Consider the following 16,841-nt stretch of genomic DNA (forward strand, 5'->3'; position numbering starts at 1 on the left):
CATGACCGCAACGGCCAGAGCTGGGCCGATCTGAAGTCAGGAATCAGGAACTTCTTCTGGGTCTCCTACACGAATGCAGGGGCCCAAGGTCTTGGACCGTCTTCTACTGCTTTCCCAGGCCACAGCAGAGAGCTGGACTGGAAGAGGAGCAGCCGGGACTAGAAATGGCACCCATATGGGATGGCGGCGCGCCAGGCCAGGGCGTTAACCCGCTGTGCCACAGCGCCGGCCCCTCCTCATACCATCTAAAGAAGGGTGATGGTTGGCGGTGATCTCTTCCAAGTTTGTGGTGTGGAGATGAAGTTCCCCGAGACATTTGCTGTGCATTTTTTGAACTTGTTGATAGCTTCCCTACAGATTTCTTAGACCTTATGTATCACAATATTCAGTGTAAGCTTTGAGAGCATTGATAAACCACGTGTCTCACACTTTACACAGATTTTAGTGTAAATATTGTGATTGTAGGTTTGGGGCTGCCTGTTATAGGGCCTGCAGATCTTTTTTTTTCTGAGGAATCTGGCTTTGTTTACCTGTGGTTTCTTTATTTACCCCTGCACTTTCTTGGTTCATCTCATTCCTGCCTATGGATTTCAGTATCTACTGCAAATTGCTGATACTTGAGTCCATATCGTTGTCTTGGTCTTTTTTCCCATGTATCAGATGTATTTCCAGCTGCCCAGGAGATATCTAGTGGGGCCCAGACCTACCACTTTCCAAAATTAAAATCTCTTCTCCATTCATCAGTCACCGAGACTTCCTGCTTTTCTTTCTCACTTGAGTTTGCATGCGTCTTTACCCTGCCTGTCCACGACTGTCAGAACTAGAGATGGAAACTCTGGCATCATCTTCAGTTTTCCAGTCCTTTTTTTTTTTTTTTTTTAAAGATTTATTTTATTTACTTGAAAGGCAGAGTTGGGGGAGGAGATAGGGAGAGACAGAGGTTTTCCATCTGCTGGTTCAACTTCCCAAATAGCTGCAATGTCCAGGGCTGGGCCAGACCTGAGCTAGGAGCCAGGAGCCAGGAGCTTCTTCTGGGCCTCCCATGTGGGTGCAGGGGCCCAAGGACTTGGGCCATCTTCTGCTGCTTTCCCAGGCGCATTAACAGGGAGCTGGATCAGAAATGGAGAAGCCAGGACTCAAAGTGGCTCCCATATGGGATGCCAGCGTCGCAGGCAGCAGATTTTCTGCTACACCAAAATGGTGGCCCTGCGTTTTTCTGTCTTTTGTTCCCATTTGATTGATTACCAAGCCCAAAATTCATAGGAAAGGCTAATAATGCCACCAGCAAGCATGCACGCAGTTTCTGATCCTGTTGAGGGTAGGATGGGCTAGGTGTGGCTAGGTGTTGGAGACTCGCAGCATGCTTAAAAATCTCTGCTCTACAATAGGAGACTTCTGTGGGCTTTTCAGTGACCACAATTCTAAAATACTGTGATATTCTCAAAATTCCTATTTATGCTGTGTCATGTCCTTTGATTAAAATATATCCAGAATGACTGAGGAAGCCTCACACATCATATCCAGCTGATTAAAAACAGTATAAATTATCCGTTGCCAAAAATGTCACGCATGCCTCCAGGTAGTCATGCTGTTAGTTGGTTTGTCATTTGCAAGGTACAGCAGGGAGGAGAGGGGCCAGCGGTGTGCTGTGGCAGGTGAAGCTGCTGCCTGCATCGCTGGCAGCCCATCTGGGCACCAGTTTGTGTCCAGCTGCTCTACTTCCCATCCAGCTCTCCTGGTATTGCCCCTGGGGAAGCAGCGGAGGATGGCCCATGTGCTTGGGCCGCTGCACCCACGTGAGAGGCTTGGAAGAAGCTCTTGGCTCCTGGCTCCTGCCTGATTCATCCCTGTTCATTGCTGCCGTTTGGGGAATGGACTAGCGGATGGAAGGCCTCTGTCTCTGTCTCTGTCCCTCCCCCCCTTATCCCTCTACCCCAGCTCTGCCTTTGAGATAAATAATCTTTCTTTAAAAAAAAAAAAAAAAAGGAAAGAAAATCAGGGAGGAGAATCGAGAATGAGATCTGTGTATTTCCCTCAGGTCCCTTGGATTTGATCAAATCAGCTTCAATCAGAAGTAGCAGTTTTTCCTACAAAAGCTTTTGAGAAGAAATTCCTCTGTTTGCTGAAGTGAAAAAGAGGATTTCTTTTGAGAATGCTGTTGGAACCCTATGCTCCATTTGCATTTCAGCCTCCGGGTTGCATTTGGGACTTGGCTTCTCTAGTGCTGAATATTGCATTGCTTGCATTTTCCAGAGAGCTCCTCAGTGTGCATTACACTGCTCTGTGAGCTAAGCATCTGATGTCTTTGTGATGTGCAGTATGGGATGAGCATTTTGCTTATAGGCTTCATTTTCCCTTGACCACAGAATTGAGGAAGCTTGTGGCAGGAACATGACTTTGCCTGTTGGGACGCACACCTTATTTAGTTGCCTTATCTGGTGATTGCTGTAGTGTCTTTTCCTCTCACCCTATAGAAGGTGAAAGCCTAAGAAAGAACAGCAGTGTGGTATTGATTAAACCTGCCAGCACGTGACTGATGCAGATCATGTTAGCAGATCTTGCTGCCTTGTGGAAGAAATGACCACATCCCTTTTTGTGGGTGTGACACTGTCCATTATCTTTCTTTTTTTCTTTTTCTTTTTAAAAGATTTATTTGTTTGAACGGCAGAGTTACAGAGAGGCAGAGGCAGAGAGAGAGACAGGTCTTCCATCTGCTGGTTTACTTTCCAGATGGCTGTAACTGCCAGAGCTGGGCAGATCTGAAGCCAGGAGCTTTCTCTGAGTCTCCCACATGGGGACAGGGGTCCAAGCACTCAGAGCATCCTCTGCTGCTCTCCCAGGCACACCAGCAAGGAGCTGGATTGAAAGTGGAGCATCCAGGACTTGAATTAGTCCCCATATGGGATGCTGGCACTGCAGATGGCACCTTTACCCGTTATGCCACTGGACTGGCCCCCATTCTTTTTCATAATTAAGACAACTTAGTTGGTAACGCTCTCAAGACAGAGCTCTTTAGTTTTTTAAACACTGAAAAAGAAGTCTGTAATTAGTTTTCTTCTGATGATAATATTCAGTTCCATAAATCAAAGGTTATCTTTTCACTTAATGATATTTAACAGGTCTGTGTTAATAATTTATAAATGTTGGGGCTGGCACTGTGATGTAGAGGGTTAAACTACCACTTGTAGCACCGGCATCCCATGTGGGTGCTGCTTGAAGTCCCGGCTGCTCCACTTCTGATCCAGCTCCCTGCCAATGCGCCTGGAAAGGCAACTGAAGATGGCCCAAGTGGTTGGGCCCCTGCCACCCGTGTGGAAGACCTAGAAGAGGCTTCTGGCTCCTGTTTTCGGTCTGGCCCAGCTCCAGCCCTTGTGGCCATTTGGGGAGTGAACCAGTGCATGGAAGATCTCTTTCTGTCTCTTCCTCTCTCTCTGACTCTGCCTTTCAAGTAAAATAGATCTTTAAAAAAATAATTTATAAATGTCAAAATGAGGCTTAGGCCATTGATTATGAGAAAAACTGCAAATTTGCCAATATTATCAAGCAGCAGTTTGCATTTTTAAATTGTAATATTATAGATTTGAGCTTAATATAAAAATATTTATGGCATTAGCTTTCTCACCTATTTCTGTAAAGAAACATGCTATTTAATTTTTCTTTTTTTGGAGTTTATCTTTTGGCACTCTGTGTTTCACAGATCAGTGGTTTTCCTAGCAGTGACCTTCTTTCCAAGATTCTGACAGGCAGCTTGCTTTAGAGAGGAATCGTGTTTGTGCTGGACACCCGTGACTGGATGACATTCTCCTTCTGTTCCCAGCTGGACCTGGTCAGAGGTTACAGGCGTTTTTGGTTTGTTTTTGCTTTTGTCAGTGAGTTATTGCATGCGGCACAGGGTTGGGATGTAGTAACTGAACGTGGAGCCATTGATGAAACGTTCTTTCCCCCATCTGATCCTAGTCATTCTGCCCTCTGGTTCTAATGACTGCCGATGACATATTTCATTTTCGGGGGGACAGATAGAATTTTTTCTTAGAGCAAATAGTATTACGGATTTTTTGTTGTAAACATCTGATACCAGGTGCTGGCACATTTTTAGGAGTTATTTTGAGAGGAGACTGAAAGCTGTGAAGATGGGATGGGGTTAGCACATTAGGGCAGAAGCCTTACAGGCTGAGGCTGAGTCATTGGGAAGGTTCTGTGGATACTTGCCAGGGAACCTGAGGTGATAGTCTGTAAGTTTGTGCTGGCCTGGGCCTCCTTTCCTAGTTTCCTTCTTTTTACTTGTCTGTTCTTATGGGAGGAGGTAGCACATGATAGAAAAATGTTGTACTTTTGTGGTGGAGTGAGAAGGCCATGCCAAGATGGCCACTGGCAACAGAAACTGCCTGGCAACAGGCTGTGATTGGATGGTTTCGGAAACCACATGGCAATGGAGCCTGACTGACAACAGGCTGTGATTGGATGGCTTCGGAAACTGCCTGGCAACAGGCTGTGATTGGTTAGGGCATAGACCGCCCCTTGACCGGATTGGCTGCCTTGGCTATATAAGCTGCTGTAGCTACTGAAATAAACGAGTCTGCAGGCTGCTTGCCTCTGGCTTGCTTTTACCCGGCTCCAGGGGTCTGTGTGGTGACTCCGCACCTCTTGCCCCCACCACGCTCCTCCTCAGAAAGAATCCACCACAGCATACTTTCTCTAGCTGTTGGAAATGTCACTCTTGTCATTAAACAAAATTTGGTAATTTGATCTCTTAAATTGGGGGCTGGCGCCGCGGTGCAGAAGGTTAATCCTCCGTCTGCGGCGCCGGCATCCCATGTGGGCGCCGGTTCTAGCCCTGGCTGTTCCTCTTCCGATCCAGCTCTCTGCTGTGGCCTGGGACAGCAGTGGAGGATGGCTCAAGTCCTTGGGCCCCTGAACCCGCATGGGAGACCAGGAGGAAGCTCCTGGCTCCTGGCTTTGGATCGGCACAGTGCCGGCTGTTGCAGCCATTTGGGGAGTGAACCAACGGAAAGAAGACCTCTCTCTCTCTCTGTCACTGTCTGTAACTCTACCTGTCAAAAAATAAATAAAATCTTTAAAAAAAAAATTGTATTTCCAGAATCAACTTCTTTAAATCTGGCACCTGTCTTCTTTCTTTCACTGGTAAATGTCATAGTAAATTTCTTGTGGATTTGAGTCCAGTTTGAGCCTTTTCATATCAAGTACTTAAAATAAGCTTTCCTAAGGAATTGCAGTATTTGACTTAATTCTTTCTAATTCAAATTATGGTACAAAGTAAAATCGCTAGTGAACAAGTTAAGTCTCATTTTTTTTTTCTGGAGTTGAACTTTTGTTTTGGAATCACATACTTAGTCATTGCATATTTTCTCTTATCATGTAGATCTTAAAATTTTCAATTTAGGCCCTTAGAATTATTAAGAATGTTATTTTTAAGACCCAGTAAGTCTCTCTCGTTGATTTATAAGGTGGGAATTATTCAAACAATTCCTCCTTGAGTTCTTTTAGCCTCCAGTGGAACAGCTGGTGTGTCTCCCGTGAAACCACAGAGATGTGCCCGCCCCATGTCTTCGTGGGATGGAACCCAGCCAGGGCTGTGGCTGCCTGGGCCTCATTAATACGGAATTTGTCCATAGGCAGCAGTTCTCTGTGAGTAAAACTGCATCATTTTTGTCTCAGGGCTTTCAGAAAATAATCTGGAGACAGTCTTCCCATCATCTTTTCAGTCTACCTTCATTGGCACTTCATAAACTTATTTGGCCCGTCCATAATGTCTTAGTACTTGTTTCAAACTGTTCTTTTACCACCTGAAATGTCTTGTGCCCGGTCGGTCATTTGTTTGCTACTAGCCAGCTTCGTGGTTAACGGCACTGCTAGTGTGCTCCGGTCTCCTCACTCGACATCCAGTCCCGGCTTCCTCTGAGCTCCCGGCCGTGCACTTACTGCAGCCGAGTGTGTCTTAGCGTCTCAGTGCAAACTGCAATTCCCAGTGCTTCGTTTCCCGGTGTAACTGAGCGACAGCTCTGTTCTTGCAGCTGCTCAGGCCCTTAGTGTCTTCCTTGATGACTCTTCATCTTCACACCCTTCCCGTCTGTCTGCGGGTTCTGATGGTTCTGCTTGCAGGACGGATCCAGAGTCTGACCACTGCTTCCTTCAGTCACTTCTGCCTCCTTTCTTGGGTTAGTAGTTTCCTACCCTGAAGGGAGCTGGAGGGAGTCTGCTGGAACCTAACTCAGCCTGTGCTCTCTCCATGCAGCGACTGGCCTTGCCTCTTCCCTCGGTGGAGTTGCGGCCCTCAGCTGCCTCTCCTGCGGCGGCCTGCTGCACCCCCACTCAGCCTCTGCCACCGTGGACCTTCGCTCTTGCTTGGATGTGCCAGGCATGCTTCAAGTGTGGACCACTGTATCAGCTTCCCCTTCCACAGATGCTCCCTCTCTGCCCCCATAACTTGCGTCCTTTACTTCATTTAGATCAGATGGCCCCTTGTCAGTGACTACCTTACATAAAGTAGTGGCTCCTCCTTACCCCGTTTCTAGTTTTTTCTTTCTGAAACACACTGTATTTGCTTATTTATTGTTTTTTTTTCTGTTCCTCCCCCACCAGACTGAAACTGTCTGAGGTTGGGAACACTGTTCTGGTTCTGCTGACATCTGTGGCTTGGCACATGAGTAGATGCTCGATACATGTTGCTGAAATACTGAAGGTATTGAGAGAGGATCTGCTCGGGGGGCGATGTTTATTTGGTAGTCATTGTGGAAGCCATAACGTTGCAGTGTTGGTGTCCAGGCCCAGGGACTCCCAGCTCTGCCCTCCCTGCTCACTCACTGGTTGCTGGCATCTGGAATTGCCTAGTCCTAAAAGCTCTGCTGGTTTTCTTCTTTGAATGACATCAGGTTAAGAAAGATGACGGGGTTAAATATGTTTGGTCAACCTAGAGAAAATCACACCCGGATAGAATGGCTTAAAGAAGATGGCAAGTTGCATTTTGGGTAAGACTTCTGCTGTTAGTCAGACCTGCTTAGCCTTTTTGTTCAAGACTTAGCGATTCTAAGAGTTTAGAAGGACTGCTGTGGTGAGTCTTGTAATTCCGTTTTCCCCTTGGATTAGATATGTGCTTTGAATGCTTGTGATTTTTCATATATGTGTGAAGTGTAGTTGTATTAAGGCAAGTATAAAATTCACCCTGTCATTTCCTGTCATCAGATGCTGAGAGCGTATGTGCCGCGGTTACAGGTTGCTTTGAAGCTGAGAGAAACATCCAGCTTACCTGCTTTTGAACATGTTGTGCGAAGGTGGTAGCCTGGCCAAGAATTGCTGCAAATTAGAATGACTGTGGCTTGTGGAAGGTTTCCTTGATTCTGAGCATTCTGTGAAATAAAACTCTCTCCATGTTTAATTAACCTTACTTTAACAGCTTTAAACGGTAGTTTTTGTCAGTTGCTTAGGTAGAACTCATCCTTGGGATTTTATAGCCAGATATATCTGGCTGTAGTAGCCTGAGTATTTCTTAATGTTTGTGATGTTGTAAACAGCTTTATTGAGATATAATTCATGTGTCATATAATTTACCTGTAGTGCATGATTTAAGGCTTTTCGTATATTCATGATACTAGCAAGTATCACCATAATAAATTTAGAACATTTTTACCCCCCCGTAGCCCCCAAGAACTCATGTAGCTGTAGTAGTCACTACCCATTTACTCCAACCCCCCCCAAGTGCTAAACAGCCATTAATCTGCTTCCCATTCATGGCGATTTGCCTTTTCTGGACATTGGATCATACAAGCTGTGGTCTTTGGGGGCAACCATGTGAAACTCACCGTAGTATTTTCAAGGCTCCTCTGTATTATAGCATGTATCAGCATTTCAGTTCTGTTTATTGCTGAATACATGCCTATTGTGTGGCCAGAATCCATCTTCTGTGTCTGGTTGGTTTTTATGTGCATCCGACTTTCTGTTTTTGGCTCTGCTTTGGGGAAGCGTGCTAGGGGTTTCTCCCCCTTTCAGATCAGGAGCTTGGTCTCAGGTGTTTGCTTCCCTTGCACTTGCGTGCCAGCACCCAGTTCGCCCGTGAGTGTGGTACTGACAGCTCACGGGCAGCTCACCAGTGAGTGATACTGCTTCCGGCAAAGCTTCCGGGCTGGCCAGTGAACACCAAGACCTGCATGATATCTGCTTCTGTTTTCCTAATTCAGCTCCAGACATCTGTGTAATTACTGTTTTGGGCAATGCTTTGAATGAGTGCAGTTTATTTCAGAGAACAAAGAACGTGGCACATTATATTGTAATGGTGTTAGTTTTATGGATTCCATATTAGTCAGGCATAATTTGAACAAAGCTTCACAGATGCTGAATCTTGGAAGTCTCTTCAGTAGACAGATAACGTGTTTAAAGAAGTGGTTCTCAGGTGTGAACAGATCTGCTTCCCTGGGGACATGCAGCAAAGTCTGGGGTGGTTCTTTGTGTTTCTGATTACAGGGGTCAGGCCAGGAGTGCTGTGAGGGGTCCTGTAGTACACAGGATAGTACCCCAGCCCCCATTAGAAAGAATTATCTTTCCAAAATGATAGTTGTATTTCTGAGTGATGAATTTCCGTTAACCGGCCCTGTAGAAGAGACACAGCTGCAAGCAGATGTACAGGGCAAAATTCTGTATATAATTGGTAAAAGCTTCACACTTACAAGCATAGGAAAGTAACTGCTTGTGAGAATGGATTCCTGTGATCTCTAAATTTAGTGCTTGGGATTTTTTGGAAAACCTGGAGCATCTGATCTTTGAGAATTCCTGTCTGAAATAATAAAGATAATGTATTGTTTCTTATTTAATTTTAATTGGGTTGTTAATAGTAACCTAGAGTTCTGCTGTACTTGGTACTTTCCCACCCTCTGTGGGAAACATGTCTGTCCCATGTTTTGTTATGGTTAGGTCTTTTGGGAAGAAATGATATCGTATTTGTCAGAGTTCATCAGTTCTCGGTCCCCCACAGCCTCCCAGGAGAGGAGAAAGCGAGCCCCCGTGTGAGGAAGTGTCCCTCCTGCACGTCCTGGTGCCCGAGGCCACATGGCTGCTCTGGGAGCAGGACCTGCGCCTCCCATCCTGGGCTGTTTTTGTTCCTTCCATCAGCCACGGGTTCTGAGAAGGAGTGTAGAGGCTCTTGGCACAGTTGCTGGTGTCTAACGTTTGCTGGCAGCCTCAGGTGAGAGCTGTGCGGGTCCTTGTGGGCGTCTTGTTATAAGGAGATTTGCTCAGATGCAAGAACTTCCACAGTGTGGGAGAGCTGCTGCCAGTGCCACATCAGTTTTAGAGAGAGACAGTTTTATTTCTGCATGAGCTTGCAGTCTGCTGACTCCATATTTCAGTGTCACCTTGCGGCTTCCTCAGTGATTGCCTGGCATGTTCTGAGTGTTCTGCGCACAGGGCGCGCTCCATGAGAGTGCCTTATTTCTTATGCAGTTGAATGCAAGCATTTGAGTGACATTTCCCTATCCAGAGCAGGAGTCATTACACGTCCTTTCCCAGGCACGTGGATGGGAGAGGGAGCAGAAAGAGAAAATGGATTTCCCTTTGCAAGTAGTGGACCAGCTGAGCAGCTCTCTTCAGTTTCCTGTTTCCCATGCTGGCCCTGGCTGCAGCTGCTTCTCTGGCCAGGCCCAGCACAGTGGATTGCTCACTAAGGTCTCCCACACATGGACCATGTTGTTGTTGTTGTTGTTCCTAGAGGGAAATGTTGAAGCTTTTCTTGAGATACAGTAGATGCAGAGTTGGCAAAGGCAGCAGTGCTTCAGATCCCTTGCTTTCTTAGTTAGAATGCTTTCAAAGATAGTGGATTTGAGAGCAAACTTGTTTGTAATGACGTTGATAATTCTTGATGGAAAATATCTCCTGCTGCCAGACTAGACGAATGTTCTCTAAGTGGTGTTTCATCTCAATAGCTGCAAAGGCACTGTTTGCCCGCCTGTTATACTGAGTAACTTAGCTTCTCAGGCCAAGTAATTTAAGGCAGGATAGCTTTGTGGTTAAGAGTATAGGCTTTGGAAGTAGAGACGGGTAGTGTCCTAGATCTAACACAAAGCTTTGTACTTCTGATTGGTTTGCTCAGCCTTTGTGTGCTTACTTCAGCATTGGTAAAATGCATGTAGCAGTAGTACCTTCTGAATAGGGTTGTGGTTAGGATGATCATATCACCTGGTTTTCATGTTTTTTTCTTGCATAATTATTGGTGTCTGTTTTCATTCCCAGGTGTGTTCGGGTTTGGACGATAAGTTATTCTGTCACCCTTGTCAGAGATTGAAGATTAAGTGGGTTAACACTTGTGAAGTGCCTAGTGCATATTAAGTGCCCAGTGAGTGTTACCTGCTTTATTTTGGGGGGCTCCCACGGTTTGTCCCATCCCTGTACTTGAGTTACTTCCTACTGCTTTCCTCCTGTGTCCTCTCACGGACAGCTGTTTCGCATTGAGTGCCTGTGAAGTGAAGCTCCTCCGGCCTGGGGTCGTCTTCTCTTTGCTGCTGCTTGCTCTGCTCATGGTCTGTGAGTCAGCTCAGGCACCACTTCACGTTATTGATTCATGAAATATTTTCTTTGCCAAATAAAGGTCTCATGACAATGCCCTCTTTATTGATCTGGCTGTGTGAGAGGGAGAGAAGGACGAAAAAGTAATTTATTACTCATCTATATGTGCCAGGCAGTGAATTAGGAACTAGGAATACAACAGAGGGCAAAAACAGTCAAGGGTCAGTCAGTCCCTCACGGAGCGTCGAGCTTGAAGGTGGAGGCAGGAGTTAATCGAAGTGCACAAGTGGATGTGGGACTACAGTTGTGCCAAGTGCTGTGAAAGGCGTTTAACTTAGTCTTTCTGCGCAGGAGAGGCTGTCTCGAGGAAGTGGCTGTTGAGCTGTGACCTGAAGGAAGAGTAAGCGCTTCCGAGGCCAGGAGAGGGCGCAGCTCCAGGTAGATGGCAGGGTGGTGTGTTCAGGGTGGTTGGACAGAGGGTGCAGAGAGTGGTGTGAGACCAGAGCGTGGTAGGGGTGTGGGTGTTTCCCTGTCAGGAGTGGAGGCTCACTGAAGTGTTGGAAGGTGACGGTTGCCGTGATGTCGCCATCCTGGCTGCAGTATGGAAAGCAGTGCAGCGTCTGAAGGGGCGGATTTTGAGAGAATCTGTGTTCAGGACATACTGGTAGAGTAAACTAAGATGGTGGTGTTGGAGGTAGATGATCTTGAGAGAAATTTACAAGGTAATAGTGACAGGATTTGTTGATAGGATATAGGGATTAAAGAAAAGAGTCTTGAAGGTGCCAGCTTGCATAACAGAATGGCCTGGGGCACTGGAAGACAGCTGATCTGGGAGCAGAGAATACCTTTGGTTTGGATATGTCCAGGTACCCTGAGAAATCCAAGAGGAGCCCTCAGTGGGTGGGTGGTTGGAGCTGAATGAGATACTGGTAGACACGGGCTTGTGCCTCACCTGTGTGTGTGAGTGACCAGAGAGGCTGAGAAGAGAGCTCCGGACAGTGCCTTGGCAAGGCTGGCCCGGTGCCGGATGCGGAGGAGCAGAGAGGCTGGGGAGAGCCTCATGCCAGCAGACGCTAAAGGAACAGGAGGGTGTGTGGCCAGCCCTGAGGGCGGATGAGGACAACAGCTCTCCAGCGGGTTTGGTACAGAGAGGACGTCGCTTTGATGGCAGTTGTTCCACTGACTGGGACGTGACCAGTGTGGTCATTGTCCTCACAGACTGTAGTGTTTGGAGAGGTGACACAGGTAGCAGCAGTGGGGTCGATGGTGGCCATTTTATTGGCAAAACGAGAGGCTGGACTTCGAGGAGGTAAGGAGGCTTTCTGGGATTAGAGAACAGAAATAATTGAGACCTTGAGGGTGAGGAGAAGTTAGGCAGATGGGAGAGGTAGGAGTGTTTTGTGCAGATGGGTTCCAGGGACTGAGATGGCCCAGCCCACCGGACGGGTGGAGGAGGGGGAACAGTAGGGGAGACGTGAACTAGAGAGGTGCAGAGGCAGCAAGGACATGAAGGTGTCATAATCTTTGAGGAGAGCAGTGTGCATCAGACTGGCTGCTTTAAATGGTGAGTGGTACAGGATGGGAATTTCATCTCAGTAAAGCTGAGAAAGAGTAGTGGCTGTCAGTCAGATAGCCTGGCTGGCTGCATTGGAGGAGAGACTGGAAGAAAGACAAAGCAAACCAAATTTTATAGTCACAGAGACTGATCAGAAAGCTGTTGCATTAATGTGTGTGAGCGATGATGATGAATTGAATTAGACAAGTTACAGTTCAGTTGGAACAGTGGATGAATTGAACAGATAGTCGTTATGTGTCTGGTAGACTGTAAGAACAGTCTGACCTGGGACTGGCGTTATGGGCCAGTGGTTCAGGTCAGTGCTTGAGGAGTTCTGGGCCAAGTCCCGGCTGCTCCACTTCTTCTTCTCCTCCTCCTTATTTTTTAAAAGATTTATTATTTTATTTGAAAGAGTTGCACACAGAGAGAAGGAAAGGCAGAGAGAGAGAGAGAGTTGTCTTCCACCTGCTGGTTCACTCCCCAGTTGGCTGCAACGGCTGGAGCTGCACAGATCCAAAGCCAGGAGCCAAGTGCTTCTTCTGGGTCTTCCACGTGAGTACAGGGGCCCAAACACTTGGACCATCTTCTGCAACTTTCCCAGGCTATAGCAGAAAGCTGGATTGGAAGTGGAGCAGCCGGACCCGAACTGGTGCCCATATGGATGCCGGCACTGCAGGCAGAGCTTCACCCGTTGTTCATTTTATAATTAATAATTATTGGTCTGCCTGGCATCGGTGCTGTGGCACAGTGGGTAAAGACAGCATTTGGGACACCTGCTTCCCATATGAGCCTGGTCTAACTGCTCTGTGCTTCCAGTCCATCTTCTTTCTGATGTGTCTGGGAGGCAATGGTCGATGGTCCAAGTGCTTGGGTTGCTTCTAGCTACACGGGAGATTGGAGCTCCAGGCTCCTGACTTGAGCCTGATCCAGCCCTAGCAGTTGCCGCCATTTTGGGAGTGAACCCAACTGATGGTTCCCTCTCCATCTCCTTTTTTTTTTCTTTTCTCTGCTCTCCCTCCTCCCCCATAGTTTACTTTCCAAATAAATAAATGTGTTATTTTAAAAAAAGGCCTGGTGGTTGGCTGAAGAGTGTCTAGCGCTTTACTCACTGTCTTAGGGTGAGTCTGACTTGAGCAGCTGAGGTGATGAGAGCTTTGGAGGTAGGGTTTCCCTGGGTCAGTGAGTTTTACACGATCCAAGAGGGTAGTTAACTCTTCACAGCTTGGATTTCAATGATGCAGTCGGATAGGTAAGTTCTTGAGGACACCGTTGATGTTTTGGCTGCCTGTGTTTGCACCTTGCATAGCGCAGTGCTCTGGGCAGCATCTGCTGTGATAGAGGTCCTGGCTGCACAGGTGCTGGTGGGTTACATGATGGAGCACTTTGTGCTGTGCAAGCGCATTGCGTACGGTGTACTTTATTCTTACCAGCAGCTCTGTGAAGTAGCCAAGTGCTGTCCCTGTCATGTAGTAAACTGAGTATCTTATGCTTAAGACAGTGTGGCACACGGCAGTGTCAAGAATTCACATCCGGGTGACTCAGTCAGTGTTCCCTGTCCTGTCATTGGGTCAAACCCAAGTAGGAACAGGAAGCTTTTGTTTGTTTTTTTAGTTTTTTAAAAAAGATTTATTTATTTGAAAGGCAGAGTTACAGAGAGAGAGAGAGAGAGAGATAACTGCCATCGTTGTTCACTCCCCAGATGTGACTACAACAATTGGGGCTGGGCCAGGCTGAAGCCAGGAGCCAGGAGCTTTATCCGGGTCTCCCACGTGGATGCAGGGGCCCAAGCACTGGGTCATCTTCCTCTGCCTTCCCAGGCACATTAACAGGGAATTGGTTCGTTCCCCAATTGGCTGCAACGGCTGGAGCAGCGCCGAGGTTTAACTTTCTACGCCGCAGCACCAGCCCCTGTTTTTGTTTCTAAAGTGCTTTTCTTAGATGAGACTTGGACCCTGAGCATGACGGAAACGTTGGTACTTGCTGTGAATTGGTTCTGAGAAGTAGTGTGGGCTGTTAGTGGGTGTTTGTTGGCTTCCTTTGGAAGAGGTTAAATAACTTGCAGAGGTTGAAGTGATGAAGTCAGGAGCCGCAGTTCTCCCTCACTGACGCTGTTGGAGACCCAGAAACTGATGAGATGACAGTGAAGTAAGCCAGCTGACCAAATTTTTTATTAATTACAACAAAATGATGAAGTAGTCTGATAATCACAAAGATAGTAAGAGGGATATACTGCATTTATTTTAATGAGTCTTAGGGATACTGCTTTTGGGAATGTAGTCTGTTTTGTATATCTTCTCCACTCAAGCATGAGTGAAAACGTTTTTATGAGTTTTAAAGTTTGTATCAAAAATTATTTGCACTGAATTCCTTGTGGTCTCAGTCTCATGGTTTTAAAAATAATTATTAAAAACTAATTTTCAGTAGTAATCTACCCACTTAAATCTTCATGTGGCTTCTCACACTTGTCACATTTATACCCGAGTTCCTGGTCTTCCCTCCAAAACTCAGATAATGACAATTTTATCTTTCAGTTGCTAAGGCCAGATTTGTTGGCCTCGTTCTTTTTTCTCTCATGGCTGGCTTATTGGTTATCAGTATATCTTACTTGCCTTATCGTAAAAATACATAGAGGGGTGGGTGTTTGGTCCAACACTTAAGATGCTGCTTTAGGACTTCTGTATCCCACATTGGACTGAGTTTGAGTTGAGTCCCAGTTCTAGTTTCTGACTCAGGCTTCCTGCCAGTGCAGACCCTGGGGCCAGCAGGTGATGACTGGAGTAGTTGGGTCTCTTGCTGCACACCTGGGAGACCTGGATTGTATTCCTGGCTCCTGGTTTCAGTATTGTCCGGCCCCAGTTGCTGCAGTTATTTGGGAGTGAGCCCATGGATGGGAGCTTCTCTGTTTCCGGCTCTCTGCCTCTCAAAAACAACTGAGCAAAATCCCGTAGAAGGTTAGACTTTGCTCTTCCCTGGGGTACTGCGGTGAGCCTCTTCCCTCTCCAGGCTTTGTGCTGCAGCCCTGCTGCCCTTCAGGGGTCTTCCCCGTGACCGGAGTGACCTTCAGTAATCCGAAGTCCGATCATGTATCAGCTGCAGTGTCATTTCGATCATTTCCTGTCACTTCACTACTTCAAAGCCAAGGTCCTTCCACTGGCCTCCAAGGCCTGAGAGGACCCGTGCCCTAGTACCCCGTCCCATCACCTTTCTAAACTCATCGCAGACCACTCCCTCTTCCAGCCACTCCGGCCCTCTGGCCTCCTGTGCCGGGTTCACTCCTGCCTTAACTGTGTGCGTTTGTTTCTCTGCTCTGCTGTCCCTGTGGCTTCCTCTCTAACCCCTCACTCATCAGGGTCAGAGTGACCTCCCGAGGCTTGCCCTGACCAGCTTGTTTAAAATTGGCTCCTCCCACACTTCCTATCCCCATTCACTCCCCCACTTAGGAACTTTTTATATGTGAAGTATTTCAAAGAGTTCATGGAAAAGTGAAAATTAAGAGACACATTTATTTGTAATAAAAAATTTTGAAATCCAACCTTTTTTTCATAATATATATTTTCCATGAACTTTTTGGATACCGTGTGTGTGTGTGTGTGTGTGTGTGAGAGAGAGAGAGAGAGAGAGAGAGAGAGACTGTTTATGTGCATTTTTTTAAAAAAGATTTATTTACTTGAAAGTCAGAGAGAGAAGGAGAGGCAGAGAGAGGTCTTCCATCTGCTGGTTCACTCCCCATTGTCTGCAACAGCTAGAGCTGTGCTGATCCGAAACCAGGAGCCAGGAGCTTCTTCTGGGTCTCTCACATGGGTTGGGGCCCCGGAAGAAGCTCCTGGCTCTTGGCTTCAGATGGGCCCAGCTCTGGCCGTTGTGGCCATTCAGGAATGAACCAGTGGATGGAAGACACTTTCTCTCTCTCCCTCTCCCTCTCCCTCTCCCTCTCCCTCTCCCTCTCCCTCTCCCTCTCCCTCTCCCTCTCCCTCTCTGCCTCTCTGTAACTCTGCCTTTCAAATAAATAAATAAATCTTAAAAAAGAGATCCCTTTTATTTATAGGCTTTGTATGTGTGTGTGTCTGTAAGATCCCTTTGTTCACAGGCTGTGTGTGTGTGTATGTGTATCTATCTACAAAGTCCTTTTTGGGGCTGTTGTTGTGGAACAGCTGATAAAGCCACCACCTGCGATGCCAACATCCCACATAGGCGCCGGTTAGAATCCCAGCTGCTCCATTTCAGATCCAGCTCCCTATTAACACACCTGGGAAAGCAGCAAAAAGTGGCCCAAGTGTACCCTGCAACCATGTGGGAGACCTGGAAGAAGCCCTGGCTCCTGGCTTCAGCCTGGCTCAGTCCCTGCCATGGGGGCCTTTGGGGGAGTGAACCAGCAGATGGAAGATACCTCTCTCTCTCTCTCACACACACACACACACACACACACTGCATTTCAAGTAAAATAAAAAAAATGCTTTTTTTAAAAAAAGAAAATCCCTTTTATTTATGGGCCCCTCCACTGGCTAGGACATAGGCTCCACCAGGGCAGGATTGTGTTTCCCGCACTTAGCTAAGGAGCGTATAGACCTGTCCACGGAGTAGATGATGCTTGTTTCGAAGCTGATTCTAGATCAGATTTTCTTCCTTTAGTTATTGGTTGAAGTTATGCTGTGTTTCCTACTTCTCTGCATCGAACATTGTTGGCATAGATGTTTTTGGCTTTCTTTCCAGAGAGAAGTAACTTCTGTTTGAGGGGAAGGTTGGGAGGACAGGAGGAGGTGTTTCCTAAATCTGTAAA

At 46.9% G+C, this 16,841-nt stretch overlaps 1 protein-coding gene across 6 annotated transcripts in view; it reads left to right on the plus strand.

The window, feature by feature from the left end:
* The window catches only part of RERE (arginine-glutamic acid dipeptide repeats), a 439,397-nt gene that overhangs the window by 132,434 nt on the left and 290,122 nt on the right, over window positions 1–16,841 (plus strand). The window contains exon 1 of one of the 6 annotated variants that reach the window (XM_070079331.2): window positions 8,104–10,947. The exons of the other annotated variants lie outside the window; for them this stretch is intronic. The gene's annotated coding sequence lies outside the window, so the exon portion shown is untranslated. Of the gene's footprint in view, window positions 1–8,103; window positions 10,948–16,841 lie in introns of those variants that run through there. 6 annotated transcript variants of the gene reach the window in all.

Source organism: Oryctolagus cuniculus, chromosome 7, assembly GCF_051225735.1.
Source record: "Oryctolagus cuniculus isolate XC-2025 breed Fujian yellow rabbit chromosome 7, ASM5122573v1, whole genome shotgun sequence".
Taxonomy (NCBI): domain Eukaryota; kingdom Metazoa; phylum Chordata; class Mammalia; order Lagomorpha; family Leporidae; genus Oryctolagus; species Oryctolagus cuniculus.